Source organism: Haematobia irritans, chromosome 2 (genome assembly GCF_050003625.1).
Source record: "Haematobia irritans isolate KBUSLIRL chromosome 2, ASM5000362v1, whole genome shotgun sequence".
NCBI classification, from domain to species: domain Eukaryota; kingdom Metazoa; phylum Arthropoda; class Insecta; order Diptera; family Muscidae; genus Haematobia; species Haematobia irritans.
Window position 1 is genome coordinate 73,404,877 of NC_134398.1, and position 12,499 is coordinate 73,417,375.

The window sequence follows — 12,499 nt, forward strand, 5'->3', positions numbered from 1 at the left end:
GTGTATAAGCGCTCATACGAGATATTGGCACTGCTTGACGAAGCAATAATGAATCTCATCGTAGAATGAGGATAAACAGCCCGAGAGGTCGCCGGTAAGTGGTGGCCAAATAACGCGAGACAATAAATCGTGAAGAATTGAGAAGTCAGTACGTTTAAAATCATATCGAAGACAGTCTTGACTAATAAGCTTATCCATCGATCCATTAACATTAAGAGATAATGCAAGTGTAGGATGGTATCCTCATCCTCAGGTGTCACAAATGGATCAACACGAGAAACATTAATATCCGATACATTAGAAAATATGAGGTCCAAAAATCTTCCAAAATAATTCGTAACTGAGTTCAACTGTACGAGGCATAATTCAGAAATAACATCAAAAAAATCCTTAAATATTCCTAAATTGGTCGGTACAAGTGTATCATCCACGGAATTGAGCCAGCGTAAACTCGGTACGTTAAAATCGCCAAATACCAAAATTATGTCATCAGCTGTGAGTCTATCCATAGTCAACCTGATAAGATCCAAGTGAGTCATATATATACCCATGTCAGAATTCGGTGGTATGTATGAGCATGTAATGAAAATGTTCAGTCGGGAGAGATTCGCCTACAGAAATAAAATCAATATCATGGGGGACATTTAAATCCTGCAAATGTGATAAAAACGAGCCTCTCACGGCTATCAAGACACCACCATCCCTACGAGCTAACCGATCCTTTCTATACGTTACGTTAAATTCTGTACAAAATAATTCCAGATCGAAAATGTCTGGTTTTAGCCATGTCTCAGTGAATATAACAATAACAAACTCGCATGATAGACTGTTCAGGAATACTTGACGAAGTTTCGTATTAAGACCACGTACGTTTTGATACACAATACAAATATCATGATTTAGTTTTTTGAAGCTACCATATAAACCGATGGGAGCCACCGTGCAATGGTTAGGATGCCCGCCTTGCATACACAAGGTCGTGGGTTCGATTCCTGCTTCGACCGAACTCCAAAAAGTTTTTCAGTGGTGGATTATCCCACCTCAGAAATACTGGTGACATGAGGGTTTCAAAACTTCTCTAAGTGGTTTCACTGCAATGTGGAACGCCGTTCGGACTCGGCTATAAAAAGGAGGTCCCTTGTCATTGAGCTTAACATGGAATCGGGCAGCACTCAGTGATAAGAGAGAAGTTCACCAATGTGGTATTACAATGGGCTGAATAGTCTAAGTGAGCCTGATACATCGGGCTGCCACCTAACCTAACATATAAACCGATCCCCCGATTTGGGCCCCTTATAGACTGATCTCCAGGTTTTACTCTTTGGGCTTCTGAACATCGCAATATGAAATCTGGGGGTACATTAGGTCCACAATGAGATTTGCCGAATATGATGTATACCGGTCCAGGCTTTGATATAGCTTCCATATAAACCGATTCCTTGATTTGGGGCTGAGCAGCTATATACCTCAATTTTCATGCGATGTCCGAAATTGGAAATCTGGAAATTCTTTAGGTCCACAAATAGGTGTGCCGAAATTGGTATTTATCGGTCTAAATTTTGGTGTGGTACCCATATAGACCGATCTCCCGTTTTGCATTCTTGGGCATATAGACACAACAATTTTTATCCGATGGTCGTGAATTTGTAAATCTATATAACTATATAATCCTAATTTAGATCGGTCTCCTAATTTAACTTCTTGAGGGGATAGAAGGCGCACTGTTCAACTACACCGAAAAAAAGTGAACTATTGTTTACGAAAAATTAACTAACCCATACTAAGAATGACCATGGTTTGGCGCCAAAGATTTTTTTCATCTAAATAGGTTCATGATTTTCTTATAAATTAGTTCATGTATTGCATCGTATTTTAGTTCATTAATACTACGCTGTGGGAAGAATATACGCACACCCATTCAAAAATTCCTGCTATCCGGAAAAATTTTTTTGGGAAACCTATATTAAGAAATTGGTTTCAAATAAACTGTTCGTCAGTATAATTTTCAAAAAAAGTAGAGAAATTAAGGAATCAAAGGTACAACAAGCCCGTATACAATTAAGAAATTTTTCGTACAATACAAGTCAATTTTCTATAACCACTAGTATTTTATTTATATTACATAAAACTATGGCTTATGATATACAATAAAAGAAATATTTTTATTCGCACGCTACTTGTCGTTAGTTAGTAATTGCTTCTTCAAAAGAGTAATATTCTATGTTAGTAGGACTAATTTCCATATTTTCTATCCATATAAAGGATATATGGCTCCAGTTTCTATATTCATGGCATTTTTGTCACATTTCATCGACTTGGCTAGTTTTTATTGTGTAGATTTGCTTTATAAGCATCTGAAATTGCAAAGTTATACAAAATATAAAAATATATTATCAAATTCTATCTTACATATTGATTTTTTAATTTAGAGCCAAAAGGATATCAGCTCAGTTAACATTAACAGTAAGAAAATTCCAAAAAAATACCATTAGAAGGTCTGACTACCTGCAAATGAAAATAATTATTTTTAATATGTTGAAGTTTGAAACGGACGAAATATCGTTTAGACTTACCACATTGAAAAAAATCCATTCAGTAGGTACATTAGTGGAATCATATCCATGAGCTAATGGGACATCTTTGAAATTCTTCTCAGAATATTTGAAATAAAAATATTAATAATACACTGAAAAAACAGTGAAGCCACCAGGAAGAAAACTTTTGGTTAATTTCAGAAAATTTTGAAAATTTTTAGAAAATTTAAACTAAACAGTATTACACAGTTAGAAAAATATGGTTTTCATATGTTCCGATATAAACAAAACGTGTTTCGGGCACAATTAAACACAATATTTTTAAGTGCAAACATGTAATGTTCCTAAATTAACACAAAATGTTTGGGACACATATGTTAATATGTTAAATATATTATGTTTGGGGCATGAATGTTTCATAAATATATGTGTGAATGTAAACATATATATATATATATATATATATATATATATATATATATATATATATATATATATATATATATATATATATATATATATATATATATATATATATATATATGTTTACATTCACACATATTATTTATGAAACATTCATGCCCCAAACATAATATATTTAACATATTAACATATGTGTCCCAAACATTTTGTGTTAATTTAGGAACATATATATATATATATATATATATATATATATATATATATATATATATATATATATATATATATATATATATATATATATATATATATATATATATATATATATATATATATATATATATAATCAAATTTCGAGTAAACATATATATGTTGTGATATTTTATTCAGAAAGCGACATAGAGAGAGTATAGAGAAAGAAATAGAGATGAAACCGCTTGTGTGTTGTTTCGGAAAACTGTTTTATGATAAGGCCAAAAATTTCATACGCTTAAGTCTAAATATTATTTAATTTGAATATTAGAATGAGTATTCGGAGTAAAGAGAATAGACATTCGGAATCAAGACAATAGACATTTGAAAACATAAAAACAGCATGTGTTTTTGCCTTGAGAGCAGCATTTGATGTATGTGTGGACATGTGTTTCACCCAGAAAAAGTGCCTTCATTTATCAATTTAGTTTAGCCATTTTATGTCCATTAAGTTAAATTTTTGTGTGAAATAATAAAATTTACTTGTTTCAGTAAAAAAAATACTAAACTGAAAGATGTTAGGAATAGTTCATTAACTAGAATAAGACATGAAATTTTACTAATATTGTTTTCTTCGCTGGGTATAAGAATTTACTACTGAACAAGAAAATTTTATTCACTGATAACGAAGCATTTGTAAAAATAAACAAAACCCGAACTACAACCAAGTTTCCTCAAATTTAGTAAAATTTCCTATAAAACGATAACACTGACTTCCTTTATTATAGAAAGCTTATCATACATACGAATAACACTTCGCATAGAAAAACATTTTAGTTCATTCGTACTAAGAAGTATTCAATCCTTTCAAAACTTACTATACTACAGAATGAAAAAATTAAACTGAATTGAATGGAATGGAATGATTTTATTGAATTTTTTTCATTCATTTTGGAAAAATCTTACATATTTGTGGTAAACCTTTTACTTCAAAATTAGAACTGCTTACCTTCGTTTTTAAATACAATTTTATGTATTTATATAAGCAATTTTTTCTTCAATAAAAGACATGTTTTATTAATATATTAAATATATTTATTTAGAATCAACAGCATCGACTGGCCTTGAAATATTAAAACACATTTTTTTTCTTCTTCTAGTAGCTTTCACTTTGAATAAGTTGCAGCCTAGCAATTGTGTCCACCTTTTACAATTTCAATACCTACAAATATAAACAAAAAAATCCTAAACCAATTTTTCACAAAAGGTTAGCGTCACTGAATATTACCTGATAATTGAAGATTACAAAACGAAGTCGAATGAAGGGGTTGTTATTCTGCTGGTGTTTTCTTTTATATAAACCAATTGTCAAAAATCGAAAATTATTCTCACTAATTTCAAATAAGAAATATTTTACATATTTTATCTGTTTTATATTATATTATTTTACTATATTCTTTTTTAACAATCTCTCCGTATACCATAACAACGCGATTCTAACTAAAACAAGTATATATGGCCGTAAGTTCGGCCAGGCCGTCATCGTGTCATCCACAATCGAATCACTTGGGTAAATACGTACACCCTCAAAAAAAATCGCTTCTCTAACATATGTTCCAAACATATTTTGCAGGAAGCACATATACTATTGGATATTGCCGAAACATTATTATGTTTGTTTTATGTGAACATAGTACATGTTTGGAAGCATTTTGAGCCCAAAAATATTATATGCTTGACAGAATTTGCTCCCCAAGAAGATTGTGCTCATTCCCTAACATAATTTTCACTTCCACGAAATTTTTAGTTCTTGGCACCTTGTTCTGTAATACAAATAATGTTGAAGAAATTATTCAATTTTATAATTTTTTAAAATTTTACCTTTCGCCTGGACGGAGAATCGAACCGGGAACCATGCAATTTGTAAGCCAACACACTACCACTTGGCTACGTAGCTGTTATAGTCACCAATAGACAATTATCGTTATAAGTTACATTTATATAGCATAGTTTGCAGCGCCCAAGAGCCCATGCAAACATAACATTATTTAACAGAAACATACATTTGTTGGCCACGTGGAGCAGTGGTAAGCATACGTTCCGATTTCTTTTAACGAACCAAGAAAAAAAATGGTGCCCATAATGCCAAAATGATAAACAAAACACATGTCCGCACATACATAAAATGCTGCTCTCAAGACGAAAACACATGCTGTTTTTTTTTTTTCAAATGTCTATTCTCTTCGTTCCGAATGTCTATTCTCTTTACTCCGAATACTCATTCTAATATTCAAATTAAATAATATTTAGACTTAAGCATATCAAATTTTTGGCCTTATCATAAAACAGTTTTCCGAAACAACTTACAAGCGGTTTCACAGAAATTGCTCTCTTTTCATTTTCTCGCTGTGTTATGTTGATATCTTTCGTCAACTCTCCCGGTTTCCAACTCTATTTCTTTCTCTATACTCTCTCTCTGTCGCTCTCTGAATAAAATATCACAACATATATATGTTTACTAGAAATTTGTAAATTTATATATGTTTACATTCACATATATTATTTTTATAAAACATTCATGCCCCAAACATAATATATTCTAACAAATTAACATATGTGTCCCAAAGATTTAGTGTTAGTTTAGGAACATTGCATGTTTGCACTTAAATATATTGTGTTTAAAAATTGTGCCCGAAACACATTTTGTTTATATAGGAAAATATGAAAAACATATTTTTCTAACAGTGTATATAATTAAGTTTGACAAAATTTTCTATAGAAATAAAATTTTGACAACATTTTCTATAGAAGTAAAATTTGGACAAAATTTTCTATAGAAATACGATTTTAACAAAACTTTCTATAGAAATAACATTTTGACAAAATTTTCAAAAGATTTAAAATTTTGACAACATTCTCTATAGAATTAAAATTTTGACAACATTTTCTATAGAAATAAAATTTTGCCAAAATTTTCTATAGAAATAAAATTTGACAAAATTTTCTATAGGAATAAAATTTCGACAAATTTTGCTAGATTATTTTTGACTCGAATGGCAACCATGATTATGAACCGATATGGACCAATTTTTGTGTGATTGGGGATCGGCTATATATAACTATAGACCGATATGGACCAATTTTGGCATGGTTATTAGCGGCCATATACTAACACCACGTTGCAAATTTGAACCGGATCGGATGAATTTTGCTCCTCCAAGAGGCTCCGGAGTTCAAATCTGGGGATCGGTTTATATGGGGGCTATATATAATTATGGACTGATATGGACAAATTTTTGAATGGTTGTTAGAGACTATATACTAATACCATGTACCAAATTTCAGCCGGATCGGATGAAATTTGCTTCTCTTAGAGGATCCACAAACCAAATCTGGGAATCGGTTTATATGGGGGCTATATATAATTATGGACCAATATGGACCAATTTTTACATGGTTGTTAGAGACCATATACTAACACCACGTACCAAATTTCAACCGGATCGGATGAATTTGGTCCTCTAAGAGGCTCCGGAGTTCAAATCTGGGGATCGGTTTATATGGGGGCTATATATAAGTATGGACCGATATGGACCAATTTTTGCATGGTTGTTAGAGACCATATACTTATACCATGTACCAAATTTCAGCCGTATCGGATGAAATTTGCTTCTCTTTGAGGCTTCGCAAGCCAAATCGGGGGATCGGTTTATATGGGGGCTATACGTAAAAGTGGACCGATATGGCCCATTTGCAATACCATCCGACCTACCTCAATAGCAACTACTTGTGCCAAGTTTCAAGTCGATAGCTTGTTTCGTTCGGAAGTTAGCGTGATACTGATTGGTGAAGTTTGGGAAGGAGCTGCTCTAGAGTTAGTCGAGAAGAAGGACATACCATGCTTGTTAGAGACCGTATACTAACATCAGGTACCCAATTTCAAACGGATCAGATGAATTTTGCCCCTCCAAGAGGCTCCGGAGGTCAAATCTGGGGATCGGTTTATATGGGAGCTATATATAATTATGGACCGATGTGGACCAATTTTTGCATGGGAGTTTGAGGCCATATATTAACACCACGTACCAAATTTCAACTGAATCAGATGAATTTTGGTCTTCCAAGAGGCTCCGGAGGTCAAATCTGGTGATCGGTTTATATGGGGGCTATATATAATTATGGACCGATGTGGACCAATTTTTGCATGGTTGTTAGAGACCATATACTAACATCATGTACCGAATTTCAGCCGGGTCGGATGAAATTTGCTTCTCTTAGAGGCCTCGCAAGCCAAATCGGGGGATCGGTTTATATGGGGGCTATACGTAAAAGTGGACCGATATGGCCCATTTGCAATACCATCCGACCTACCTCAATAGCAACTACTTGTGCCAAGTTTCAAGTCGATAGCTTGCTTCGTTCGGAAGTTAGCGTGATTTCAACAGACGGACGGACGGACGGACGGACGGACATGCTCAGATCGACTCAGAATTTCACCACGACCCAGACTTAGAGCAATATTTCGATGTGTTACAAACGGAATGACAAAGTTAATATACCCCCCATCCTATGGTGGAGGGTATAAAAACAACCCACGCGCAAACATATCGATTACATCGATGACAGGTATCGATTACAGGTAGATAAAAGAAATGTAGGAAATTTGCCTATATTTTAACAAGTGTGTTTCCTTAAGTTTTGAAAGGGTTGAATACTTCTTAGTACGAATGAACTAAAATATTTTTCTATGCCAAGTGTTATTCGTATGTATGATAAGCTTTCTATAATAAAGGAAGTCAGAATTATCATTTTATAAGAAATTTTACTAAATTTGAAGAAACTAGGTTTTAGTTCGGTTTTTGTTTATTTTTACGAATGCTTTGTTATCAGTGAATAAAATGTTCTTGTTCAGTAGTAAATTCTTATACCCAGCGAAGAAAACAGTATTAGTAAAATTCCATGCCTTATTCTAGTTAATGAACTATTCCTAACTGCTTTCAGTTTAGGAATTTTTTACTGAAACAAGTAAATTTTATTATTTCACACAAAAATTTATCTTAATGGACATAAAATGGGTAAACTAAAGTGATGAACATTTTTTCCTTTAGTTTCCAAGACACTTTTTTCTGGGTGTAATTGACTACTGGTGACTATAACAGCTACCTAGCCCAGTGGATAGATTATTGGCTTACAAACTGTATGGTCCTCGGTTCAATTCTCCGTCCAGGCGAAAGGTTAAATTTAAAGAAAAATATAAAATAATTTCTTCAACATTATTTGTACTACAGGAAAAGGTGCCAAGAACTAAAAAATTTCGTGGAAGTGAAAATTATGTGAGGGAATGAGCACAATCTTCTTTGGGGAAAGTTCTTCCAAGCATATATTTTTGGGATCGAAATGCTTCCAGACATATAATATGTTGACATAGAACCAACATATCAATGTTTCGGCAGTATCCAATAATAAAAGGTTCGCTGATAAGTCTCCGGTCTGACACATAGATGGCGTCGCTAGTATTAAATGCATATTATTTTTATATAGTACCGACCTTTAAATGATTCGTGTCAAAATTTGACGTCTGTAAATAAGTCAATTAGTTTGTGAGATAGAGCGTCGTGTGTGAAGCAACTTTTGTTATTGTGAAAAAAAAAATGGAAAAAGGGAATTTCATGTTTTGATAAAATACTGTTTTCTGAAGTGAAAAAATACGGCGGAAGCAAAAACTTGGCTTGATAATGACTTTCCGGACTTTGCCCTAGGGAAATCAACAATAATTGATTGGTATGAAAAATTCGAAAGAGGTGGTTACCGACAAAAACATCAAAAAAATCTACAAAATGATTTTGAATGACCGTAAAATGAAGTTGATCGAGATAGCAGAGGCCTTAAAGATATCAAAGGAACGTGTTGGTCATATCATTCAACAATATTTGGATATGCGGAAGCTCTGTGCAAAATAGGTGCCGCGCGAGCTCACATTTGACCAAAAACAACAACGTGTTGATGATTCTGAGCGGTGTTTGCAGCTGTTAACTCGTAATACACCCGAGCTTTTCCGTCGATATATGACAATGGATGAAACATGGCTCCATCACTACACTCCTGAGTCCAATCGACAGTCGGATGAGTGGACAGCGACCGGTGACCGGTCTCCGAAGCGTGGAAAGACACAAAAGTTCGCATGGAATAATTTTTATCGATTATCTTGAGAAGGGAAAAACCATCAACAGTGACTATTATATGGCGTTATTGGAGCGTTTCAGGATCGAAATCGCGGCAAAACGGCCCCATATGAAGAAAATAAAAGTGTTGTTCCACCAAGACAACGCACCGTGCCACAAGTCATTGAAAACGATGGCAAAAATTCATGAATTGGGCTTCGAATTGTTTCCCCACCCACCGTATTCTCCAGAACTGGCCCCAGCGACTTTTTGTTGTTCTCAGACCTCAAGAGGATGCTCGCAGGGAAAAAATTTGGCTACAATGAAGAGGTGATCGCCGAAACTGCGGCCTATTTTGAGGCAAAACCGAAGGAGTACTACCAAAATGGTATCAAAAAATTGGAAGGTCGTTATAATCGTTGTATCTCTCTTGAAGGGAACTATGTTGAATAATAAAAACGAATTTTGACAAAAAAATGTGTTTTTCTTTTTTAGTCCGGGGACTTATCAGCCAACCTGTTACTAACATAAAAGAAAAATTTTTTAATGGGGCCGGCCAATATCCCAAATTTTTGACCTTGATAACAATATGGCAAAAAAGTTCTTTTAGAGATCGTGCTCGTAAAAAAGTTAATATGAAATGGACAATTCGGGTCAGGGTGAAAATTAATTGTAAACTTTGTAAATATTTCTTTGTTGTGTAAAAAAGCTTGTGTTACGGTCAAAAACGCAGAAAGTGTTAACAGTTAGATAGACTTTATCTGATTCGTCGACCCATGTTGTCTTACAAAATATCTTAAATCATGCAGAATCGCATATTTTATTTTACCAAAAACCAGTTTTAAAGCATATTTTTTATTTAAAGCCTATTATTTGATATACACCTTCCAAAATTTTTAACATACTTGTTTCTCATCCTCAGTGTTACACACGCGGAGAAGGAACATAATCACCAAAACATATGTCAACCCATAATGTAAAATTTTTCACCGTGAACATTTAATATGATTGATTTTGGCAAGCCAATTTGTGTTTGGCGAGAAAAAAAATGTTTGAAACAAAAATGTTCCATGTTCCCCGTGACAAAGGAATATTATGCTCTTAAAACGGCTTTGGGTACACAGAAAAAATTTCCGTAGTTAAACTAACGATAAATTTAACTTATTTTTATTGGAAAAAAATTATTTGCTTGTAGTTAAATTTTATTATTTTTATCGAAATTTTCCACAGCTTAATGAAATCTTACTTTTTTAAGTATGTCTCAAAAATTTTATGAACTAAACATGAGTATAAAGTTCAATGACCGTACACATAAGTTCAATATGAACTAAAACAAATGAAAATTTTCGCACGATTCCCAAAAATAGTAAGAATGAACTACTGTATGGTTAAAATGGTCATGATTTGGCGCAAATGATTTTCATCATTACTTTTAGTTAATTTTTCTTCTATGAGATGATGTAATTTCGTGAACTGCAGTTAAAAAGTACAACAGGGCATTACAAATTCCTGGTTTTAACAACGCTTTGTGGAAATCTCAAAATGTGGAGTAAAATTTAGTTCAATTTTCGTGCGTGGTAGTTCATTCTTCTTATAAAACAGTTCACTTTTTTTCGGTGTACATATACGAAATTTCAGAGCTCTAGTGCATTGTCAGGGAAAAGTTTGTTGGAAAACCTTCGTCGACCAACAAATCTACTGAATGTTTGCCAAAACAGCTTCAGTGGACCAATCTGAGCAAACTTCTAATGAACACCTGTCATGGAAAGACAGATAAATACAGATTCGTATCCTTCTTGAATTTTCGCATTTCTCAGTCCTAAAGATTTGAGTTTCGAGCCGGTAATGAAAATGTGCATCTCTCTACAGGTAAGGCAGCCATTATTTTTGTTTGTTTCTAATTCATTAAGTATTTATGATGGAAGTGCTTAAAGACGAAAATATTTTCATATAGATAAGTGCAGAGGATTAAGCCTATGCCGATTGCTCTTTATACCCTGCGCCACACTGTGGAACAGGGTATTATAAGTTAGTGCATATGTTTGCAACACCCAGAAGGAGACGAGATAGACACATGGTGTCTTTGGCAAAAATGCTCAGGGTGGGCTCTGGAGTCGATATAGCAATGTCCGTCTGTCCGTGAACACATTTTTGTAATCAAAGTCTAGGTCGCTGTTTTAGTCCAATCGACTTCAAATTTGGCACAAGTATGTGTTTTGGCTCAGAATAGATCCCTATTGATTTTGGAAGAAATCGGTTCAGATTTAGATATAGCTCCTATATATATTTCGCACGATATGGACTTATATGGCCCCAGAAGCCAGAGTTTTACCCTAATTTGCTTAAAATTTTGCACGAGAAGAACAATTAGTACTATAATCAAGTGTGCCAAATTTTATTGAAATCGGTTCAGATTTAGATATAGCTCCCATATATATCGTTCGCCCGATTTACACTCATATGACACACAGAGGCCAATGTTTTGCTCCGATTTAGTTGAAATTGTGCACAGGGAGTAGAATTAGCATTGCTGCTATACGTGCCAAATTTGGTTGAAATCGGTTCAGATTTAGATATAGCTCCCATATATAGATTTCAGCCGATTTACACTCATATGACCACAGAGGCCAATTTTTTCCTCCGATTTAGTTGAAATTGTGCACAGAGAGTAGAATTAGCATTGTTGCTATGCGTGCCAAATTTGGTTGAAATCGGTTCAGATTTAGATATAGTTCCCATATGTAGCTTTCGGCCGATTTACACTCATATGACCACAGAGGCCAATTTTTAACTCCGATTTAGTTGAAATTTTGCACAGGGAGTAGAATTAGCATTGCTGCTATATGTGCCAAATTTGGTTGAAATCGGTTCAGATTTAGATATAGCTCCCATATATATGGTTTTCTGATTTCGACAAAAATGGTCAAAATACTAACATTTTCCTTGTAAAATCGCCACTGCTTAATCGAAAAGTTGTAAAAATGACTCTAATTTTTCTAAACTTCTAATACATATATATCGAGCGATAAATCATAAATAAACTTTTGCGAAGTTTCCTTAAAATTGCTTCAGCTTAAATGTTTCCCATATTTTTTTACTAACATTGTGTTCCACCCTAGTGCATTGGCCGACTTAAATTTTGAGTCTATAGATTTTGTAGAAGTCTACCAAATTCTCTCCAGATCGAGT